Here is a 25,277-nt window from a genome sequence, read left to right as displayed (position 1 = left end):
CTAGGCCATTGGTAGACCACAGACTTCATCAGACCACATATCCAGGTTGAAAGTGCCCTGGCGACCCCGCACCTCCTCAGAGCAATTATCCTAGGTCAACTACAGGCTCCTCATACCACATTGGACATTGTTCTTCCCACCTACACCATCTGGAAGAAAATAGCGCAGAAAAGTGGAATTCAGACCATGTTCTCCCCTCTCATTCCAGCACGATTCATCCCTGGCATACCCCTAACATCCGAAAAAGTATACCTACAATGGACAGACAAATTGCAAATGAAATCACTGGGCGACCTCTACGTCGGAGATACATTTCTAACTCCACAACAAGCAAGAGACAGAGGGTGCAACAACCCATAGACATGTTTAGATACTTCAGACTGCGCCATGCACTTCAAACTAATTTCCCTTCCTTTCCTTAACAACCGCCCATATCGGAACTCCTACATGGGGTGATACAATCACACGGCGAGGGGAGATTGATTTCCAGAATCTATAAATCGCTCCTGGCAGACACGACCCCCCTGCTCACAAAACCCAATGGGACACGTTTGGATGGTTACTATGTTTGTAAAAAGACCAAAAAGAAAGTAAAAAAAAAATAATAAACTTAGGCCCAAAATGAAATACAGGAATAGTAATGGTCCAAATGTGTGCGGTGAGCCACAGAGACTCGCCCCGCAGGTCCTAAAAGCAAACTCAGCGAAGTGGGACCTCCCACGCTCCTGCCAACACAGACAAAAGGATGCTTGGTACACCCCTTTCCCACTCCCTCCACTGACTCTATGCCTAATGCGGTGTGCAAACTGCACTCACCGCAACGGTCTGTGGATATCATTGGGTGTGTGAGTAGGAGGGATAGAGATGGAGTAAGTGGATGCAGAGAATTTAGGAACAGAATGTCAATAGATTGTGTTCCATATACAAAGTCTATACCCAACTGGCTGCACTGACCCTCCGCTTACCACCAAGTTGGAGGGTTATGACCCCTCTCCCTGTTTCCCGAGTCCAACATGGGAGGGCTCTGTTCTGGTCAACTCAACAGAACAGGAGAAAACACTGACCTCAGGTCACGGGTCACAGGGCTTGGTCCACAGGTTACAGGATTCAGTGACACCAGTCTTGGCACATCCCGTTACTCCTTCGGGCTCCTCCTTCAGGCGATAGAATAAAGTTAGAGGAAAGCACCTATCCTCAGGCATGTCAAGTCGCACTGCACACGGTTCCTCCCACACTCGGAGCCATTTCCAACGTGACTCCTAAACACTAAGGCAGACTATCAGTGAAGTAATCGATACGTGATCTAGGACCATGCACACACAATGTGAAAGTTTATTCGCTGCTAAATCAGCAGCCTCCGTGGGTCACATAGACTATGAGCTTCCACTAAGTGCCTCAGAGGCGCTCTATCCTTGGCACTGTCATCTCTGGGATTATCTGATTTATCTAAGTGTGGATCTAGCGGCATATTCCAATAACCCCCTATCAATATTCTCCTGTTGCCCACCTCGGCTAGTGATGCATATAGATTGGAGAAGTATTGTCTTTGTCGGCCGTTGGCGCATATGTTGAACCAATGATTAGCTTATCATCGCCTATATGTGCTTTGATCATCACAAATCTGCCTCCCTCATCGGCCCAAGTCTTTATGATATGAATCAGAAGTGATTTTCATATGAGAATTGCAACACCACATTTCTTCCCTCTTTCTAAACTGCTTTGATGCACTTTCCCCACCCGGTCACTGTGCAGCTTCTCCGCCCCGCTTGTCAAGATGCGTCACTTGCAACAGCACTAGGTCAGTCTTTTTGGATGCCAGATATTGCAGGATCTATTTTCTTTTTATACAATGCTTTAGCTCATTGACGTTAAGCAATATCACCCTTATACTTCCAACCCCCATCTAGACAATCAATATTCTGAGCTCTACAATATGATCTTCGCGTGTGTAAATCCCTGCCCTCTCCATTGCAATCATTGCTTGTCTGATGTTAGCCCTATATGAAAACTTTAATCTATGTAACTGGACATCTTGTACCTTCCAACCTACCTATAAGAAAAACCAGTGATCCTGAGTTGTCACTTCATCGTCCTATGAACAACTGCACTGTCCCCCATATGCAAGCCTCTACACAATCAGGACTCTATAGCTCTCACCACTTCTTTCCCTGTTACGTCTACCAGGCCCATACTCCTTGCCTTCCCCAACCATAAGCCCTCCCTCCACTCTTGTCTACTGGTCAACATAGTAGATTGTCTCCCTGAGCACAACTTATTATCATCCTCACCAGCGTCCAGCCCTGGGCTCCGGCTGGCAACATATATACAATCAACCCCTTTGAAGCTCCTCTCACTTACAACCAAACCTTAGTATTGCAATTTCTCCTTCGTTTTGATCTCCAGACACTGTCCGTTCTTCAACAGAGATCTTGACTTTTCTCACATTCAGTTCACACTCAGCCTGTCTCTTGCCATTTGCTTGGCACTTATGAGCTTGCGTCAGGCTCCTTGACTCTTCTCTGCCATTCCATCTCTCCTTCTCCCCAGTTTTCCATCTGGATGATGCCCCTCTCTGTCATGACCTTCTGCATCTCTCAATTGCGATGTGTCGATGGCTTGTGCCTCCAGATCCTGTAGGTAATCCTATAATTTGGATGGTTCTGTAAAATGTACAGTTGTCTGGTCTTTTGTGACAAACATTCTGGCGGGCTCCAATAAACCATATTGTACGTCCCATTGCCTCATCATCAGTCTCATGTCCAGAAACCTCTTCCTTATGTCTAAAATCTCCCAGGAGAAGTTTGGTGTAATATATATCCTGTGACCATCCCACTTTATTGGACTCTTGCCTTTGACTGCTACTAGGATTTAACCAACATTCGGGTGGCGCAGAAAACAGGCAATCATTGGTCTCTGTGTCTGCGTGTTGCATTCGTTTCTCCTCCACACCCTGTTCGCCCATTGTATATCTAATCCCCTTGCAAAACCTATGTGTAGGTTTGCTGGGATCCATGCTCCAGGAAGTTGATTGGGTCTTTCCCTTCCACTTCCTGTGGAAAACCAAAGAAGCGTTGGTTGTTTTGTCTGCTTCTATCCTCTAACTCACAGGTGGCTTCTTGTAGCTCGTCCACCTGTGCCTGTAGAGCAAAGAGTCTGTCAGAAATGTCTTTGACTCTCTCTACTCGTTTTTCCACTTCTTCTAGCCTGTCTGTGAACGTTGTCATTTCCGCTTTCACACTCAGAGCTTCTCTATGCGTTTATTTTGCTCTGGCATCCATTGTTGTTACTACTTCATTCTGCTGCAGGATAAGGTCCTGCTTCAATGCCTCCTGCGAGGTATTCCCTCCTTTCAGCTCTTGGCTGGCATATTGCCTAGGGGGACTTATGTAATCTTATTTGTTTCCTGTACTTGTGTAGCCCTCCCTCTTGCTTGTTAGATGCCAGTTCTATCTACCATGAACTTTTCTATCTTCCTTCTTATCCTGCTTCCTCTTCTCTTCTCCCTCCTCCCCTATTCTCCTCTGTTTTCCTTAAGCTGCTTTGCTACCTCAAATAACTCACTTGCTCTGGCATCCTTTCTGGTGTAAGGTCCTAAATGTCCAACCTTCACCTGACCTTGTTGTCCCCTCTACTCCTTCTCCATTGCACCTGCATCTTGTCTTTCCGTTCTGCAGTTCACCTTGGTGTCTTTTATTCTACTTTCCTCCATTCATTTTGACTACACTTGTTATATATCTGAACCCACTAGATAGGGTTTTCCTTTGCTTCCCTCTCTGACCTGCAACCAGAGCGCTTCAATTAACTTGCTATCCTCGTCTTCGCCTCTCATCCATGCCCTATATGCTTTCCCTGCAATGTGTCACCCGTCTGCAGTGTCTGCTTCCCCTTCCAATAGTCCTTTGTTTGTTCTGCACCCCCCTTCCAGCTCGGGCTTCACCTTCTCCACCTCGCGCATCTACTATGCGATGTCCCCACCATGCTGGCTGTCCGTCCCCGTCACTGCTCCTGCAAGCTTCTGGGCAGCACCACCATGTCTGATGTTCTTCTTTGCTGCTTTTAATGTCCACAGCCCAAGTCAAGAAGCTATGACATCTTCGAAAGCAGGTCATAGTTCCACCCCTAGCTTTCCACTGCGATGCTAATTCTGGTCCCTAAGCAGCTTTCAGGCTTCTTTACCATGCCACTCTGCAACCAGGTACATGAGCCGCCATTTCCTCGGAATCCACTTCTGGCCTCTGACGATCCTCCTTACTATCCTGCTTTCTTCTCTCTACTGGCTCCCACTCTTGTCAGGAGTCATATCATACTTTACCACGACTTCTCTGCAGCCAACCCCCCTGCTGCATGGACAAAATCACTGCATTTATTCACTCACATTTGGCCAAATTTGGTGAGGGGAGTGCAAGGGTCTCTTCTAAACAGTCATTTTTTAGGGCATTTTGCCAACGCCTGATTCATCTTCAATGTTATAAGCAGTTAACTTTCTCCACATCCGAAAGCACACACTTAAGGACTACTGCGAGAATGATCTGTGTCTGCACTGTACCCTTCCAATCACTCCCAACATGCAAGTGCTAAACCCATCCCGCTTTCAATTGCCCACAAATGTATGCATACAAAAGCAACTGCTAACAATGAAATGCTTTACATTAGTATTTTCCGGGCCTTTGTTGACCGTGCAGCATCTGCAGGCACTGTTTATAGTCTGAGTCATGTCCTCTGCTTTCACGACTCTGTAAGTCAGCCAGGTCAAGTAAACTGTAACATTACATAACATAACCCAAGAATTCAGGGAAGGGCTAAAGCCCAACCTGCCCAATGGTCGTTGCACCACTGAACCCAGCAGTCTCCCAAAGGAGCATGTCCGGTCTCTGACCGTCACCAGTGATCTGGTGGGAGTGATTGCCCCTTATCAGGTGTGAATGAGTGAGAGTGAGTGGCTCTTCCTAACCTGTTTTATTCTAGTGCTCCATGCCTATTGTGAATAACGCACCAAGTTATCTGTTTCATTTGAGAAATAAAAGCCTACAAAAACCAGATGAGCAGAAAATGCCACGAGTAGGTGAGTACACGTGACATGGATAAATGTGGGAGCTCTGGCAATGTCGCATAGGGACTCCCCCAAGTCCATCTTTTCCCTGTGTCTCCCTTGAATCGAAGGGCTGCGGGGTCAGAAAAGATGGACAGACTCAGCAAGTACTACCCGAGTGTAGAGGGTGCGTCGCACGTACTGTGGTCCACTGTGATCACAGACTTGAAGACACCATGATGCGGTTTAGTTCCTGGAATGTTTTTTTATTTACAGGTGAAACCAATCGTGTCCTTCCCTTCTGAAGTCTCCTTCCCGCTCCCAATTCCAAAATTCACCAGCCATCATCCACTGCACCATCAAAGCTTCAGTAGCTCAATTGCTTGGGTATTTTAATCTTGCAAATCCAGAAGTCTGAGACCCACGTCCTAACACCATCCCTTTTAGTTATTAAACAGATGATGCGATCCTGGACAAATAACCATATTTGCCTTCAATCTCTTTATCTCCCAACATTTGGCGAGAGAATCGGCATTGCGCATTATAGAAGGACATGGGCCCTCATTACGACCCAGGCGGTAAGTTACCGCCTGGGTCGTACCCTTAATACCATGGCGTAAACTACATTTACACCATGGTGGTTGGCGGATTTACTGCCCTATTCCAAGGTGAGTGGGGCGGTAAACCCCCATTTCCCATTTTACCCTTCCCCATTCCCATTTTTGCCCCATAGGGCATAATGGGAATGGGGAAAGGCGATAATTACGGCACCGTAAATTACGTTGCCGTAATTATCGCCAAGGTCCCTTTGCGGCAAGGATTTTAACGGCTGCAAAAAAGCAGCCGTTAAAAGCCATCCCGCAAACGGAACCTTGTAATCAGGCGTTAAGGGTCGGCGCCGTTTACGGCGCCGTAAACCCCTTAACGCCTGAGTCAGAATGAGGGCCATGGCCTCAATCAGCATTGCACGCTAGATAGAACATGGCCCCTTGGGCCTCATTACGACCCAGGCATTAAGGGTTAACGCTATCGTTAACCCTTAACGCCTATTCTGATTTTAACGGCTGCTTTTAGCAGCCGTTAAAATCCATGGCGCTAACCCGCCATGATGCTAATTACGCCACCGTAATTTACGGTGGCGTAATTAGAGCCTTCCCCACTCCCATTATGCCCTATGGGGCAAAAATGGGAATGGGGAAGGGAAAATGGGAAATGGGGATTTACTGCCCCACTCACCTTGGAATGGGGCGGTAAATCCGCCATCCACCATGGTGTAAACATAGTTTACACCATGGTGGTAAAGTTGGCGTACTTAGCGCCTGGGTCGTAATGACCCCCCTTGTCTTTTCTAGACACTCATCAAGAACGACCAACTAAAAGTCACTATAAAAATTATGCAGAGTACACACATTAAAATGTAATATTAAAATCCATCCACATGATACGACATACCTTTAAAGGGCAGATAAGGTGGCCTTGAACCAACCTTGAGACAGAGGATGTATGGGCACAGGTGGCCAGCACAGTAGGTCTGTGTTTTATCTGGCAATTATTACCTCGAACTTTGAAGACTTTTGGCCCTTGTGCTGGGCTCTAATGTGTCACGCGGCAGCACAACCACACCCAGTCCTCTTCACTAGAAGGATTCAGACAGATGCAAACTAGCAGAGAAACTGAAGCAGGTTTGATTGGCTTACTGAAAGGTGAATCAGGATTGGTTGCTCTGCAGGAGTCAGGCCAGCACCAGTTCAGCCGGGGCTGAGCAGAGCCTCAGCCATACACAACACGAGCTGGCTGGCCCGCCCCACCCCCTCGGCCCCTCTAGCAATGATTAGTGTTGTTTACCATCCTTCCTGTCGCCACATTGGCACCAGAGCCTGCTTCCACACACCACCCAGTAGTGAGTTTGTGCCCCAGGCCCCAGCACTTGATTGGTTGCTTGCAGCAGGGATGGGGCGCAATCCCAGTGTGACTTTTTTTGAAATAATGTATGTGTGCCTGAAGGCTGTCCAGCTACAAACAAATACTACAGTGTTCTGCATCGTCTTTCCAGGTCCTCCCAACCACTCCACAAAAAGAGGCTTTTTTATATTTACAAATGTGACATTTGCAAATAAAAAAAATGCATTTTTCTTTTTTAATAAGCAAATGATTTATCATCATGTTTTTTGCCCTTAACAGCTTTGGCTTCCCCCTCCAGGCTGGGCTCCAGACTCTCCCTGTCAAGTCCAATACCCACCACTCCCAAGTTAGTGGGGCTCCCCTCTAGGAAAGGAGGATGGGGGTACGGGGCATGTGCCCCATTCACCCACGCATAAAGACGTCTCTGTGCGCAGGTATCTCTAGAAGGCGGCAGGAGTAGATCTGGAAAGATGAGCGCTCTCTGTCACCACCTTAAGAATAATTATATTACTTGGAAGGAGTGAGAACCTCTTTAATGAAGCCATAACTTCTTTTGCTGGCCACATTGATTTCAATGTATTCAAAATCTATATAAGTTGATGTACGGGGCAGGGTCGAGACTGTTAAGAGTGTCAGTTGTGGTTTTGTTCGTGTGTTGCCTCTGCAGTACTGCTGTGTAAGGTTTGCCAAACTAATCTCACTTAAAAATTCCCTTGTTAGGTTTCTTCGACAGAACCTATTATGATCTATTGTTTTTGCTGACTATATTAAATGTGTAACATTGCATCACCTTTCTTTAGCCTAATAGCTTTCTTTATTTAATTCATACATTTACATTTGGTCTTATATAAATGACTTAAAGTTTACAAACCACTCTGTGTGTTTTGAAATATCAACACCATACATTTACAGTTTTTTACATTACTGATTACATTCACCCATATGTTGCACATTTATGATTTATGATATGGGATTTTTATAACGCGCCTATACACAAGTGTTCCGAGGCGCGATGAGGCAAGGGAGGGGGAGCAGGTGGAAGACAAACAACGATCATACTCGGCCAGGTGTCATTCAGATGGCGCAAGTGCATGGGAAGGGGGAAAGGGGAAAGTGCGTGGGGAAAGGGAGGGGGTAAAGTGCAGTACATGGGATAGTTGAATAATAATAAGATAATAAAAACGGCCACCAGATGGTGGCAAGTGCAAGGTAAGAGCAGACACAAGTGCTGGTAGGGGAAAAGTAGGGATACAGAATAACAGTCCCCGAAGTGCGGGGGTTGCTGGAGAGGCAGTGCAAGTGTGCAACTGGCGGGGCCTGGGTGCAAGATCAGAAAGGGCGGCCAGGTTGCCAGTGCAGTTTAGCCAGGAATTTAGCAGGGGAGGCGGGGAGAGAAAGCAGAAGCAAAGAGGAAGGTTTTGCGGTGCTTCCAGAACCGGAGATGGTTCTCCTGAAGTTTCAGGGAGGCGGGACGGCTGTTCCAGAGGGAAGCCCCTGCCAAAGAGAGAGATCTGCCACCAACTCGTTGCTTCAGATAAGCGCCTGACCCTGAGGGAGTTGGAGGCGGACGAGCGAAGAGCTCGAGAAGCAAGATATTTTGGAAGGGAGAGTTGAAGGTATTTCGGCCCCAGGCCCCAGAAGGCCTTGTGGACAATGCAGAGGATTTTGAACTTAATCCTCACAGCCACTGGGAGCAAGTGCAGACATTTCAGTCCTGGAGATCCCTGGGCCTGAGGCCAAGGACAAGTCTTGCAGTCCTGTTCTGGATAAGTTGAAGAGGGCGGAGAGTAGAGGCAGGCAGATTTAGACAGAGGATGTTACAATAGTCCAGCCAAGAGAGAACCAGGGCTCTGGAGACGGTGAGCTTCTGGGTGAAGGAGAGGAAAGGAAGAATACCTCTGAGGAGGTATAGCTGGTAGTGTGACTTCTTAGAGATGTCAGAGATGTGAGGGGAGAAGGAGAGTGTGGAGTCGAAGATGACCTTGAGGTTTTTACCTTGCAGGTGGGAGCAGGAGGAGGGCCAAGAGAGGCCGGCCAGAGAGCTGCAGGGTAGGAGGGAGTGGGTGTGCCAATGGTTACAATCTCAGTCTTACTGGCATTAAGGCAGAGGTCATTGGCGGCACACCGCTCCTGGTTAGCAGACAGGCAGTCAGAGATGAGGGAAGACGAGGAGGAGGCCGAGAGTAGCCTGAAAATGAGCTGTGTACCATCCGCATAGCACTGAAAGTTGGGGCAGAGAGCGGCGATGCGGTGGCAAGGAGTGCCAGGTATTGGTTGAACAGCCAGGGAGAGAGGTTGGGGGACATCTCAGGTAGCGAAAAAGATATCGGAGAGGAAGGACCTGATACATTGTGTGTATAAGTAATTTATTGAAGTTTACATAATATATGCTATTTTATACATTATGAGATCTATACACACATTAGTCCATTAATGTATATTTATCAATTGTGCACAGTATATTCTTTACTTATTGTCTTTGCTCGTATCATTAGCTGAACTTACACATGTCTAATATTATTCCTACATGTTTCTGTCCTCTTGTGTAACTAATACAAGACATTCTTTAGGGGATCCTGTTTGATGTATTTTAGGGGAACAACGTTAGGGGTAGCTTGTCTTAAAAAGCAGAAGAGAAAACATAACACATATTGAGAAACAAGCAGAGAGTGAGGCTTTAGAGACAAAATAAATCAAAGTCAAGTACTTCTTTTTTATGTAGGGTAATAGACCATTGAGAGGATCAACAAAGAATCACATGAAAAGGGAATTTTTGGTGATCAACATTTCCAAATATGTTTTAACATTAGAGGTAGAAGAGGCCTTAAACAAATGCTTGGGGTTTGTACTCATGAAACAACTAGACTCTTTTGAATTAAGGATAGTATTCCAGTAATTCATGAGAAAAATCAGATTAAAGGAATTCTTTCAAAAGACTGAGCTAAATCAATCAAAGCCTCTGACAGGATTTAGAGAAAAATCAGATTTTTAACCTTGCCCACACACTCATTCGCATGAATCCATACGTTTTAAAAATAAGTTGTTAGAGAAAGTAAAGAAATCGGAATCATCTAATAATAGGATATTGGATAATTTGAGTAAAGAGAAACATGCACTGCTGAAGTTAAGAAAAATCCAGATTTGGTTATCGAGAAAGAAAACAAAGGTAGAGCTTTAATAAACCTAAATAGTGAACTACACATGACTGAATGCTAAAGACAATTGAATGATTGCTGCAGGCAAGGCCACCCACCCGCATACATCTGCAATCATACGCTACTTGATGACACATCGCATAACACCTGTGGCACTGGAATACAGCTAAATACCACCATAAAAATGTGTTCTAGATGGACACATAATCAGTCTCCTTGATTCGCATACTCCCCCGACAGCCTTCACAGCATCCACTCACAAGCCAGCTCTACATGGGTCGGTAGCAGGGGCTTAGCTACCCCTACATATGTATCTTTGTACCTGCTAAATAAAAATGCATTTTGTTTAATTTTTTAATAAGCAAATTATTAATCATTGTGTTTTCTGTCTTAGGCAGCTTCGGCTCCCCCCTCTAGGCTGGGCTCCAGACTCCCCCTCTCAAGTCCAATCCCCCCACTCCTAAATTAGTGTGGGCCCCTCCAGGAAAGGGATGATGGGGATCTCGAGGATGTGCCCCATTTTCCCACGCATAAAGACGTCTCTGTGTGCAGCTATCCCTAGAAGGAGGCCGAAGCAGATCTGGAAAGACCAGAGACCTCTGTCTCCACATTAAGAATAATTGTATAATTGGAAGGAGTGCAAACCTCTTTAATGAACCATTGCATTCTTTTGCTGGCCACACTGATTTAGATGTATTCAAAATCTATATAAGTTGATATACAGGGCAGGGTTGAGACTGTTAAGAGAGTCACATGAGGTTTTGTTCCCGTGTTCCCTCTGCAGTACTGCTATCTATTATTTACCAAACTTATCTCACTTAGAATCAAGTCCCTTGTTAGGTTTCTTCGACAGAATCTATTTTGATCTATTGCTTTAGTTGACTATATTAAATGAGTCACATTGCATCACTTTTCTTTAGCCTAATAACTTTCTTTATTAAATTCATACATTTACATGTGGTCATAGATAAATGACTTGAAGTTTACAAACCACTCTTCATGATTTAAAATATCAACACCATACATTTACAGCCTTTTACATTACTCATTACATTCACCCATATATTGTATATTGTGAGTATAAGTAAAGTATTGAAGTTTACATAATGTATGCTACTTTATACATCCTGAGATCTATTTAAACATTAGCCCATTAATGTATATTTATCAATTGTGCACAGTATATTCTTTACTTAATGTCTTTGCTCATCTAATTTGTTGAACCTACAAATGGCAAATATTGTTCCTACATGTTTCTGTCCGCTAGTGTAACTAATATAAGACATTCTTCCGGGAATCCAGTTTGATATCTCTTAGGGTAACAACTTTAGGGTTAATGGGCCTCATTACAACTCAGGCGTTAAGGGTTAATGCCACCGTTAACCCTTAACGCCTGATTCCCACCTTAACGCCTGCTTTTTGCAGGCGTTAAGTTCCATAGTGCTAAGGCACCTTGGTGCTAATTACGGCACCGTAATTTACGGTGCCGTAATTAGCGCCTTCCCCACTCCCATTATGCCCTATGGGGCAAAAATGGGAATGGGGAAGGGAAAATGGGAAATGGGGATTTACCGCCCCACTCACCTTGTAATGGGGCGGTAAATCCGCCATCCACCATGGTGTAAACGGAGTTTACACCATGGTGGTAAAGTTGGTGCACTTAGCACCAAGGTTGTAATGAGGCCCAATGTGTCTTAAAAAACAGTAGAGAAAACAAAACACATGTTCAGAAACAAGACGAGAGTGAGGCTTTAGAGACCAAAGAAATTAAAGACAAAGTAATTCTTTTTTAGGTAGAGGAATAATGAAAGGTAATTAGGAGTATCAACAGAGAATCACATTAAAAGGGAATTGTTGATGATTAATATTTCCAAATATTTTTTAACATTAGAGGAAGAACAGGCCTAAAACAAATGCTTTGGATTTGTACTCACAAAACAACTAGACTCTTTTGAATTTAGGATAGTATTCCAGTAATTCATAAGAAAAATCAGATTAAAGGAATTCATTCAAAAGGCTGAGCTAAATCAATCCAGTAATATGACAGGATTTAGAGAGAAATCAGATTTCTACCCTTGCCCACCAACCATTCACCTGAATCCATACATTTTGAAAATAATGTGTTAGAGGAAGTAATAAAAGCAGAAACATCTAAAAATAGGAAATTGTATAATTTGTATAAAGAAGAGAAAAGGCTTTGTTGAAGTTGAGGAGAAAAATCCATATTTGGTTATTGACAAAGGAAACAAAGGTAGATCTTTAATAAACCTAAATAGTGAAATGCACATGACTGAATGCCTAAAACAATTGAATGATTGCCGCAGGCAATGCCACCCACCCCTATGTATCTGCTACTTGATGACACATCGCACAACACCTCTGGCACTAGAATGCAGCTAAATCCCACGATAAATAAAAATGTGGTCCAGCTGGACACATAATCAGTCGCCATGACTCACAAACCCTCCCGATATCCTTCACAGCACCCACCCACAAGCCAGCTCTGCATGGGTCGCTAGCAAGGACTTAGCCACCCCTTTTATCTTTGTAATGGCTAAAAAGCACAGACACATTTTTATTTCTTCTGACCAATCTCTCATACCTCAGACTTCGGTCCTCCAAAGACATTCGCCCACAGTGCTTTTATGCCATACCAATGGGGAAAGGTCCTATAAAAATGCCATATTATTATGTGAAATTATATCAAGATCCTACTTCAGCATTAATCCAGGAGATTAGTAATAAAGTAAGTAAAGCCATTGAGAAGGGAGTGATGTCTAAGCAAGAAGGAAAATACCTTACTAATCAAGAAACTTGGATTCCAGTGTTCTATCTTGCGCCTAAAATCCAGAAACTATTAGATACTTCCAAAGGAAGACCAGCAATCACTGGAATTCCATCAATCTTGGAACCCTTATCCAAACGTGTGGATTATTATTTAACATGATTGATTAGTCACTGAAATGAAATCTTATCTGAAGAATAATTAAAACTAAAAGCGCAAGAATGTAATTGGTCTAACGATATGGTAATTTATTTAGATGTTGAATCATTTTATATCCACATACCACAGAATTCCACAATGAAAATGGTAGACTAAACTCTGTGGCTAAGGAAGGATGACCATTCAGTTCCCAACTCGTTCTTGTTATGATGTACTGAGTCCACACTGAGTCCACACTGAGTGCGAATTCCTTGGAAAGGAAGTGCAATAGAGGCAGAGAAATGTTTGAATTGGATAAATACCCCAAATCTCATACTATGAGTAATCAAGACATACATTTTTTAAATCTAAATAATTACCATCACGGGGGCCTTATTAGTCAAACCATCTCATATGGCAGTAGATAAAAATGCTCTCTTGCATTGCCAAAGTAATCATGACAAACACACAAAAGAAAATCTCCCACTTGGCAATTTACATGCCTGAAGAGGAATAGCAGCATGACTGCAACATATAAAAAGACAGCAAATAAGTTAAATAGCAAGCTACAAGTGAGGGGTTATCCCCACATAATAGTGAAACAAGAAGCAAATATTGCTTTTAGCAACAAGCAATAATTATTGTATGAAAAGGTATGCGTCAACACCTTTACAAACGTATCATTTGATATAAAACATATAATCAAAAAGAAAGGAAAAGGTACACAATAAAGGAGAAAGGTTATCATGTCCTCTTTTTGCTTTAATAAAAGCCCTAATATTTGATCATGTGCAACAATATCTCTAAAATCCAGCCACTCAACCAGACCCGTACAGAAAGTTGGGGATTGCAGCCAGTAAAAGGCCATTATCCTAATGGCAAATGCAGGGCATGTAACAATACTTCAAAAACCACAGACACTAATTGTGACCTTTACCGAAAGTGGACAATAAACAGTCTATAGGAGCAATACAGTATAACGAAATAAGGAGTCAAGAGAATGCCAAGTTGCAAAAAATGTGTATGTGAAAAATGAGGGAAAGAAGAAACAAAGAAAATATTGTACTCATTTAAGGCAGCTAGACCTTGTATTCCTTTCAGCAGCCTAGTTTAGTTAGATGACCCATCTTGAAAAATATATGTTAATTGACAAGGTGGAGTTCTATTTAGGCACACAGAAGCGAGGTATATCCACCCACTTACTAATGGCAGCACAAACTATGTTTACACAGCTAATTTCCAGCAAGGCACAAGTTTACCTAGCTGCAAAAGGAGCTCTGACAAGGGATTGCAAACTTAATTGGGATGCAAACACATATCTCTGCTGATATTGTATAGGAGTTATAGGAAGTGTTTTGGAATAGTTGAAAGTTTGCCTGCTTTTATGTAAGAGTTTTATTCTGTTACTTGGAAAGTGTAAAAACTTAATTTATTAAGTCATACATTCCTTTCAAAATACATATAAAACAATGCACTGGGATAGGGGAAATATGGAAAAATGGGAATGGGATTTGTCTGAAGTACACTGCTGGTGGACATTCTCGTGTTTTCTCTGCGGCTGCTCTATGAAATATCTATTGAACTAACCTAACTGGTGCCTGAGTCTGATTTTGTCAGTGTCAACAGCTTCACAAATTGTCAAATTTACAATGCAATATGTCTGAGTATATGTTGCTTTGGCTTAAGATATTTAAGCAAAACAGGAAGAAAACCAAAAACTTTAATAATTGAACATAGAAGTTGTTGCAAAACAGCACTGTTAGTGAAACATTTCATTAAAAAAATAATAAATATGATGATTTTTGCTGAACAGTGATACTAAACCTCAGTGGTTCAAATCTGTCTGATATCAATTAAAAAGTGTTAAAACAAGAACTGAAGCCTTTATTCTTAATACAAAGTAATATGTTGGGACTGAATGACAAACAGAATGGCATAAAATCACACCATTACAATAGGCCTAGGTATGATAGATACCCTTTATGTGAGCGATCAATCATTCAGATAACTTTGTTTTCTATTTTTTGCCAGAATGGATGTATAAATATAGCGCAGATAAAAAAAAGACAAAAACATCTCGTAAAAATTGGCATATATAAATTCTATATGTGAACGAGTCAAAAGACCTACCTAATGCAATATGTAAGACAAATAAAATCCACAATTGCAAACTAATGCGGTCCGACTGCATCATATAGTGATGTGACATCATGGCATCATATATACAACATACAACTCATAATATAATGCAGAAAATAATTATAGGTAGCACTTTCAGCATTACAAACATGCACATAATGGCAGAGAATCAGACACGTCCAAGATGAGCGTGTAAACCAAAATGGTAAGAATTGGCAACTAAACAGAGAAACTTTTAAGAAAATAAGCATGCCTTCTGCCCTGTGAGAGAAGCCAGAAAATACAGTTAGCCTCTTTTAGGAATCCTTATCCCCCAAGAATTGGGGCCTGTCTATTTTGATAAAGACCTCATTCGATTGCAAAGTTAAGATGGTTGAAACGTCTATCGATGTCCTCCAGGTGGTGCGTCTCTCTTCCTCGAGGGGCGAATCGATTTGTATTATTAACTTCTATAATAGCCCTCATAAAGCAGAGGCGGACAGACTAGGCAGTGTTAAGAGATTTATTGAGGATTTGTTGTCTTCAGGTAGAAGTAGTAATGAATTGTTTATCTGGGGCGACGACTTTAATCTTAAAATGGGCCAGGGGATGGCTAAGGACCTATTAGATCCTCTGGAGGATTTGTCTGTGAATATTCCTACCCCAATATTGAGGGATGCAAGGGTCTGTAATAAGGGACTCCAATTGTGTTCTTGGTTGACTGAATGGGGGTTACAGACTGTTAATGGTCACTTGGCCCCAGATATTCCAGGCCTGGTGACTTTTAATAATCATTTGGGCTCCTCGATAATTGACTCTGTATTTTAGTGAATTCTTGGGATCGGGCCTTAAGTTTTCAAGTTATCCAGGATGTGAATAGTAACCACCATCCCATTCGTCTTTGTTTAAAGGGGATGTTGGGGCTGGGGGCCCAAATGGATTCTGTACCCTGTCTAATCAAGGAGGTGGTTCCCGGTACAAGAAGAATTAAATGGGGGTCAATAAAGGAGAAAAACTTGCATTTTCAAACCATCTCAATGAATGCAGCTCTATTACATAGTATATTGGAGGGCAGTTCATCACCGGGGCAAATTGTGAATCAGTTTGTTGAATTGGTTGGAGCCTTTTTTTGGAAAAATTCACGTTAGTAAATAAAGGTAAGGGCCTAGTGTCACGCAAGGGTTGGTTTGATGAGGCCTGTAGAAGCGCAAAGAGAGAACCTTTGCAGATATTAAAGGCCTTCTCCGCTAGTAGAAGCGAGATCGCTCAGGCCAGGGCACATTATCAAGCAGAGTTAAAGAGTAGAAAATTGGCAATAGAAGGGGCAGCTTGGGAGGGCTTCCTGAACGCAGTGAAAAGGAATGACCAGAAGGCCCTCTAGGAGTTTGTGAAGAAGGGACCTGGAGGTTGTTTGATTAAAGAGGATAGTGGTACTCATGTGATGGAAACAGCCTGGTTGGAGCACTTTGGGAATCTGTTTAGAGGAGCGAATATGAGGGGATGTGCAGACCCAATTTCCTCCTGCCTAAAGTTTGGGCTGGATGAGGTGAATAAGGCTATAAGGCAGTAAAACCATAATCGTGCGCTGGGCCCTGATGTAATACCTTCAGAGCTCTTTCCGGACCCCCTGGATTTGTGGGCTCCTCTCCTGACGGTGGTGTTTAACGCTTGCATGGAATTAGGTAGATATCCTCCATATTGGAAAAAGGCTATTATATTTCCTATATTCAAGAAGGGTGATCATACAAGCCCAAGTGCCTGTAGACCAATATCACTATTGGACACTTCTTTTAAGATCTTTGGGAGAATACTATTAGGGCATATTGAATCCTAGTTGACGGAGCAGTTAGTTTTATCCGACATTCAGTTTGGTTTCCGCCAAGGGTAGGAACCATGGAGAAGAGTCTCAATTTGTACCTCCTTGTGCCCAACTCAGTCTTTTGTAGGGAAGAGGTGGTGTATTTAGCGTTTATGGACCTGAGCACGGCGTTTGACAAGGTAGACAGGTCAAAGCTTTGACAAGTGCTTAGGTCCATGGGCTGTCTGGGGAACATATTGAGGGTTTTGATGGAAGTTCACTGTGACAATGAGGCATGTGTGTGCAGTGGTCCAGGGGGGCATTGCACAGCTTGCTTTAAGGTCGGGTGCAGGGTGAGGCAGGGCTGCGTCCTGTCCCCATTATGTTTTTGCCTCTATATTAACCGTCTCTTGAAGCATTTGCTAAATATTTTGGCTGACTTTTTGGTAATGGGGGGGTCAGGCGTTTCCTGTGCTGGCATATGCGGAGGATACAGTACTGTTAGCCAGGACCCCGAGAGCATTGCAGATCCTGATTAATGCATATGCAGCCTTCACAAGCAATTTGGGGTTAAAGATCAACTCTAAAAAATCGGCTGTAATGGCCTGTGTGGGTAGAAAACGGCTGGCATTAATGCGACCCATGATATATGCTGGAGAAGTCTTCCCCGGGGTGAAGGTTTTTAATTACCTAGGGATAAGATTTTCAGAAGCTCTCACTGGGAAGTCGCATCTAATCAAACAATCGGTTAAATTGAGCCAACAAATAGGGGCCCGTTTTGTTTTATGTCCCGCTGTGAGGGTCAACCGCTTGATGTGGTAGCCAAGATATATGTAGCACAAGCAAAGGCTGTTACACTATATGGGGCACATTTGTAGGGTTTCCAGAAGGCGGATGAAGTACAAGTCAAGGAGAACCAATTTTTCAGGAGACTTCTGGGACTCCCTAATTCTTCAGCGAGTATTTCTAGCCAGAAAGATATGGGTCTGGAATTTTGGGAGGATCAGTGGGCGTTGGCCTCAATACTCTTCTGGGTCCGGATGTGGGCGAATGTACATGCCTCTCTTTGCCATTTTATTATTAGATCTGTATTGGGGAGGACGGGGTGGCAAATAATTCAATGGCTTCATTATATAGATAATGCCCTAGAAGAGGCCAATTTAAGTATTCTTTTTCCTCAAGCTGCCCTTTTAACTAAAACAGAGGTGCATGGTTATAAACCTACTTTAGGCAAAGTGTTTGCCAGGAAGAGAATACTTTTAGAGTACGAAAATAACACTGTTAAATTGCACGTAATGATTAGTCTGCCTTTGATGATTCAACCCTACTTAATTTGGGATTCATATAAAAAAGATTGGCGGCTAATCACTAGGGCAAGGTTCGATTGTCTCCATTCGTGGGGCAACACAGTGAACTGGAAAGGATATCCAGATACTGCTGTTTGTCCGGTGTGTGGGTATATTACTGAAAATTTTGTGCATTTGTTACTATTTTGCCCAGGGTACGGAGGGATACGGAGAGTGACAATAATTCCAGTCCTTAGGGAAACTAAGATTCGCTATTACAGAGATGCTATTTCATTTCTTTTAAGCGCAGACTCTGTTTTGGTTGCATGGGCTTTACTTACCTTTTTGAAATGAGCAATGTATTTTATTAAAGGGTTATTGAGGTTACAGGGCGAGGAGTGTTGTTGACTCCCCCGATTAGCTACATTGGGAAGGGTATTCAAATGATAGGTTTGATATTGTTGCAGTAACAGCAGTTTATATTGTATTTTATTTGGTATTTTATTATGTGACTGTTTTCGCAGATGCATAATGTGGTTTTTGTGGATGTTCTTAAGGGAAGGGTTTTATTATTGTATGTATTGCTTGCACTTATGTGTTTTATGGATTTTTGAATCCGAAATAAACTTTTTCTGACTGATCCCCCAAGAGCGCAAACAAGCATTATCTCTCTAAAGAACAGGAATAAATATTACTGAAACAAGAGATAAGGTAAAGAGTAGATCTACAACTAGCAAAGCAAAATGGTTTATTCTCAACAAGACAGAAATGAATAATACATTCACATGTTTTAATCAATTATACTATAAAGGTTGAAATGACACACATGTACAATTTAAAAAAAAATTGTATAATGACTACTGCTATACTAACCAAAAACCAAGTCATTTATTAGAGTTGCTCTATATTTAGAACAGCTCGACAATAAGGACATCAGTGGATACTTGAAGGAACATTTAGAACTAAAAGGGGCCTTCTTGAACATGAAAGTGGGGTATATTCATATCTCAACAAGAATGTTTGTATAAGGAATTAGAATGAATTACATTTTAAATATTAATGTTTAGTATCTTTGTGATCTACAGCATATAAGCAATTGATGCACTACTTATAACATGCCATTCCCCTAAGTGATGTCAACCAGGATCCCCTGAAGAATGTACAGTATTACTTCCACATGCGGACAGAAACATGTAGGAATAGTATTATAGACATTTACATGCTGAAACAAATGAGAAGAGGAAAGAGAAACAAGTAAAGAATATACTGCGCAAAACTGATAAATATACACTAATGGGCTAAGGTGTATATAGAACTGAGCATGTATACACATTTTAGATCATGTAAACTTCAATAAGGGACTTGTGATATTCAATATGAGCAATACTGAATGTAATGAGTAATGTAAAAAAAAGTGCAAATAAGTGTTGTTGATATTGTAAATCACAACAGTCCTATGCACATTTTAAGTCATGTATATTTGACCAAATGTAATTGTTTGAATGTGATAAAGAAGGTTACTAAGTGGTTGTATCGAGCTTAAGAAATGTGGCAGAATGTTTCTCATTTAAAAAAAGTGAAACAAAGCAAATGATCACAATAGGTTTCCCCTGACTATGAATATAGGATAATGTGAGACGGTATTACCCAAATTGTTTGTTTACAATTGTTCGAATGAACAATTGACCGAATTTAAAGGGTCACAATTGACCTTTTCACAATTGACTGCATATATATATATATATATATATATATATATATATATATATATATATATATATATATATATATATATATATATATAAATCGCTTATATATAGGGTTTTGGGCGGGTTTGGGTTGGGTGGGGGTTGCGGGGGGTTTCCGCTCGCATATATGTTACAATTGACCTTCACAATTCGATCAATTGTGAAAAGGTCAATTGTCATTCGAACAGTTGGAATACAATTCGTATACAACCTGTGAGACTAGGGTGAAAAGGGTGTCTTGGATACATGGATTTCCAAAATAGTATAGACTATTTGAAGTTACTTATTGCACAGTTTTTTGCAGTTATATATTTGCTCATGTGTCCTTCCAATATGTAATATGGTTCATAAAATGCTCACACTTGCTTTTTATGAACCAGGCCTTTTGGTTAATTTGTATGGTGGAGTAGACGTACAGATGCTCATTTTTAAATCCACCACCCCAACCAGCCCTGCCATACGAATCTGAATACATTTCAGCCAGCATTTGATTTAGATGCTGGAAAAATATATTGGACTCCTTTGGAATCTGACAGATTTCCGTAACTGCTCAAAGCTGGCAGAATGCATAGGCATCCATGTAGGGGCCTACCGCCATGCACAGTCAGGGTGGGGGCATTTCCTTGTGTTTACACTACAAATTGCAAATATGCACAGAGACCTGGATGAGCCTGGATTTGTGTGCATTGTTTGCTCTTTGTAATGTAAAGGGTCAAAACTGCATAGAGGGGCCTGTGTGCACAAATGCAATTTGCATGGACTTCAAAAATGGGGTCCATTGTGTTTTAACTTCATTTTATTTTGTTATTCATTACTGCAAATAAAAAAGTAACTTAACTGTACAAAAATGAGCAGACCACGTGACATCACCTCTCCTGATACCTATGCTTGGTAAGTCGTACCCGAAGAACAGACACGCCCCTGTCTTGGAAAACCAGTGCTTTGTCCTAAATCTACACTGCAAGTCATTGAGCTTTCATAACGAGGTCACATTTGTGGTGCATAAGGTAGGAAAGCTGGCTCTATCACCTAGACTGAATAGACCTTCCTGTTCACACAAAATGAATACTGAAATATAGCAGGATGCTGCTTGTCTTAAAAAGGTCTGTGCCAACTCTAAAGCGAGGCAACAGTAGGCACCACCAGGCAGGGAGTGCAAGGGTACTAGCAAAACCAGTATAAATATGTCCTTCTGTAGGTACAGTGTGGCATAAATCTTAGCACCAGCTCCAACTACCATACTTGGAAAAGCACAAATATTAATGCAACTTGACCCAAAATTGGAGTGTACCATATGGTCTCTGTAAATGTGCTGCCTAAAGTGCAATCTCAATTTTCTTTTTTAAAGTAACAGAATGTGTCCTGAATGTACATTCTCTGATTTCTGCAATATGTTTTTGAAAATGTGGCCCAATTAACGGTTTATCCTGGTAAAGTACTTTTCTCATCTGGAAGTGTTAAACTCTAATTGGTTTTTAATCAGGCTGAGAGAAAAACATTGCCTCATCAGAGTGTTATTACAGTGCATCACATGGAAGGAGAATTCAAAAGACATATTTTCAGGGCATCTGTCACTTTCTCTTTGGATTCCAATCACTAAATGGTAAAATAAAAGTGGGTTGATGGATATGCTACTGTCATACACTTTAATCTAGTAGTGCTATCTTTTATATTTTGCTGATATAAATGCGCGTGTGTGCACGTGTGTGCGTGCGTCTGTTTGTGTGAAACACAAAGAAACGTAGGTTAATGGGGTGTTATGTTTTAGTTCACCCTGTAAACTGAAATTCAGAGAAAAGGCTTTAAGAAAATAACGTCTACAGCACAAAAATAATAAAGCAACCATAACCCGGCTACCACCACTATCGTGAATCATTCACCTCTGTGCACAACGGGGTGTGCTGTGTAACATGGAAAATCTGGTCTTTGATATAATGTTAACGTCTTTTTTGGGTTATTATAAGCGCTGGCCATTACCACACATTTAAAGTGACCCTAATCAGTTTGACATACCACAATTTTTCTGCAGCTCGTTTTTTCACTGTTGTCATCTTTAAGGTGTGGATCCATGCATGTTATTTATGTTCGCATGTGTGCCGTCATGAGCAGTAAATGGCAGTGTCCCAGTTATGGTTGTTTTACAACGTCAGTAGCTGGTTATGGTTGATTTGCACCGAATATCAATTTATTTTAAGGTAAACTTGACAGTAACATTATTTTAGTCAAAGCATTTTCAGGGAACGTCAATGCGTTTTTTTAAATATAATATACACTATAATAACTGCAGTACCCACTTGGGCTTGGCCTGCAGTGACCAGTGGGAACTTTTTCCGGGGGTTGTCCTGCCGCTCCCAGTGAGCACTTCTTTGCCTGGGCATTCCTAAGCCATCGAAGTGGACTAAGGCCATGCCCCAGCACCCAAAGTATGGCCAGTGGCCATAACCCAGAAACGCCCAAGTCACCTGCTGCGGCCACTGTGCATTGTCTCCTGCCATGCCCAGTGGCCTCATTACATGGAGCATATGCTTTAACTACACCCAGTGGAGCCTAAGCTACAGGACGTTGTCGCTGGGCACTGCCAGCAGCAAAGGCCTTTGACTCATTTTCCCCATTTCATGTCTACAGGGAATGTCCTTTGGCCATTGCCGGGACCCATCTACCTCCAAAACTGGCCTTGAGAACTGGCCTATGTCGAGGCCCCACTTTTCCTCATTACAGGCCTGCAGACCACTTGGCATAGCTTGTTGCCATGGCTAGTGGCCGTATGTACCAGGTTATGGCCTAAGGCTTTTATCAGGCCCTAGCAAGTCACATGAAGTGACCCCTGGGACTCACCCGCAGCACGACTTAGTGGCCTCTTTCCTATCATTGAAGGTCCATGGGTGATTGGACATGACTTGCATCCTTGGCCACCACCAAGCCACCTAAAGTGGCCACTTGCAATAATGGCTGTTGTCCCCGACTCCACCACCCCCAGAACGCCCCCCGCCCCCACTCACTGCAGATCTTTGGGTCATTGGCTATTTAATCGAGCATGGCTGGGCACTGTCAAGTCATCCAAGGTGACATGAGGCCAGGCTGAGTTGCTACTTTGCTCTCATTGCATGACTGCAGGCCAATCACTATCGACAATGACCCCTTTGCCTATGGCATGGCATGGGTTTCAGCTGTTTTTCAACTTACAATTTGCAGACCTGTTGCTGGTCCTCAAACACCAATCAGGCTTTTCGAAACGGCTCAAATAGTTTGTGCGAACCTAGATTTCACTAATCAGTTTTATGCCATTTTTTTCTCGATCTAAGTCAAACCACCGGACAGATTTGCACCAAACCAGGGTCATGACCCTTTTGGATCAAATGCAAGCTCCTCGTGAATGTGAATGGGAATTGCAGCCAGTTCGTCCATTAGTTTGAGCTAAAGGGGAAAGGAAAGTTTGCATTATGAAAAATCGCCTGGGACGTTTGAAGACTCCCTCACCCCCCACAAGTGACCCTATTTCTAGAACCTCACGTAAACTTCCAGAAAATCGCAGGTCTATCTATATTTTTGGTGCAAAGTTCTTTTTAACTTCCCTCGAACCTTGGCGAACTTATATGCGCCCCGAAAAGTGCTTTTCCTGTAGGGAGTCCTGAAGAGAGTGTAATATTCGCACCAAATTTGGGGCAGCTTGACCAAAACAATTCTTGCCCACAATCATTGCTAAATAAAACATGTTATTTGTATTTCAATTTCTATAGAAGCAGTAAAATAAAGTGTTTCAGGTCTCATATCTCAAAATTGTCTGCAAAGTGGCTGCAGTCGGCAGGGCTACTGCGAATCTTAGATTTCTGAACATTTTCGGCGCAGCTGCTCTGGTGTATTGAGGCTGTGCATCCAACAAGTCAAAACTCACTTCTCCCGGGAAGCGGGCCGCGAAGTGGCAGTGAAGTCAACAGCGCTACTCTCTCTCTACCTTTGGTTTATGACCATTTACGGCACAGGTGCTCTGGGGCATTGAGGCTCAGCCTCCAACAATTCAAAGCCACTTCTCCCGGCAAGCGGATCGCCAAGCCACAGTAAAGTGGCTGCAGTCAGCAGGAAGACAATGGGCGTGGATGGGCAGCCTGCCCTACAGGTGTTTATGGACCGTTGCGGAAAAATCTTGAATTCCTCAGTGAGTCAAAAGCTGTTGTGGTGCAGAAGACAGTGACTGCTTAGCGTGGGCACCCCAGTGCTTCGTCCTCCCCCCTCCTCCATGCCCTGGCCCCATGGCCCCACTCCCCTCCACCCCACCCCCCACGCAATCCGGCATATGTCATACATTACATGTTGGAAAGAACATCTCGGACGCCTTGTACAGTTGGAAGAGTGAAATGCCTCAGCAGCTTTATTTTTCATAAAGTCTTGGAGTTATCTTACAGGCGATCTGTAATTCACCACCACAGGTATTCTACTCTGTGTGAGGCTACCTAGGTATCCCTTGCCCTCCCCCCCCTCTCCCTTACCGTCCTCGTCCGGTGGACGCCTCAGGTTGAGCCCGGCCCTTGCTATTAACCTCTCTCTACCCCTGGCCTTTTGTAGGTTTCCCATGACCGACTTCTTGGCATACGCCCCCCGCTTTGATCTAAGGTCCTTGTTGGGAATCCCCAGCCCCCCTCCCCCGACACTTGCCACTGTGTCCTGTGTCTGGGTCTAGGTAAAACAGGCAGCCACGCGGTGCCTCGCTATTGTTCAGGTTCCTATACCGGCACCACCACAAGTGTCCCAACGCTACACATATACCACATCCCAACGTTAAGGCCGACACCGCCCTCCGGTGCCGAGCCACATCTTTCTGCCTGCCTATATGGTCATCGCTTTGCGATGCCCGTCGATTTTGAGTCCTTTCTACTCTACTCTGCCCCCCCGTCCCCCAAGTGCCGCTTGTACCGGAAGCCCTACCCTATCTAGGCTGCCCCCGTGTCTCCCTTCCGTCTTGCCGAGCCCCTAAAACCTCCCAGTTCCCTCTCCCCCCAGGCCTCCCTGTGGAGTCTAGCCCAGTGCCCCCCGCCATCATAATATCTCTTCCGTGTACCCTAGCCCTTCTCCTACCTTCCTTTCCCTAGCTTGCTCCTCCACTCTCCAGGTCCCCAGTTTTTTAGGGTGCCGCCAAACCCCCCCTGCCTGCCGTTTCTGCCCCTCCATATCCTAGCTCCTTTTCCCCCCAGGGGCAGACTTCCCCGCCCTGTTCTTCCGTACCCCGTCTCCTGTCCCCCAGCTTTTGGTCTTTGCCCCCCCCTTATTCCTTGGGGCTGGCTTCCTCCCCCCTGTTCCCTCTGTTTGCCTGCCGCCCTATCTTG

The sequence above is a fragment of the Ambystoma mexicanum genome, chromosome 14 (assembly GCF_040938575.1).
Source record: "Ambystoma mexicanum isolate Mex_15411 chromosome 14, UKY_AmexF1_1, whole genome shotgun sequence".
Lineage (NCBI taxonomy): Eukaryota > Metazoa > Chordata > Amphibia > Caudata > Ambystomatidae > Ambystoma > Ambystoma mexicanum.
Note: the sequence above shows the minus strand (reverse complement) of the source record.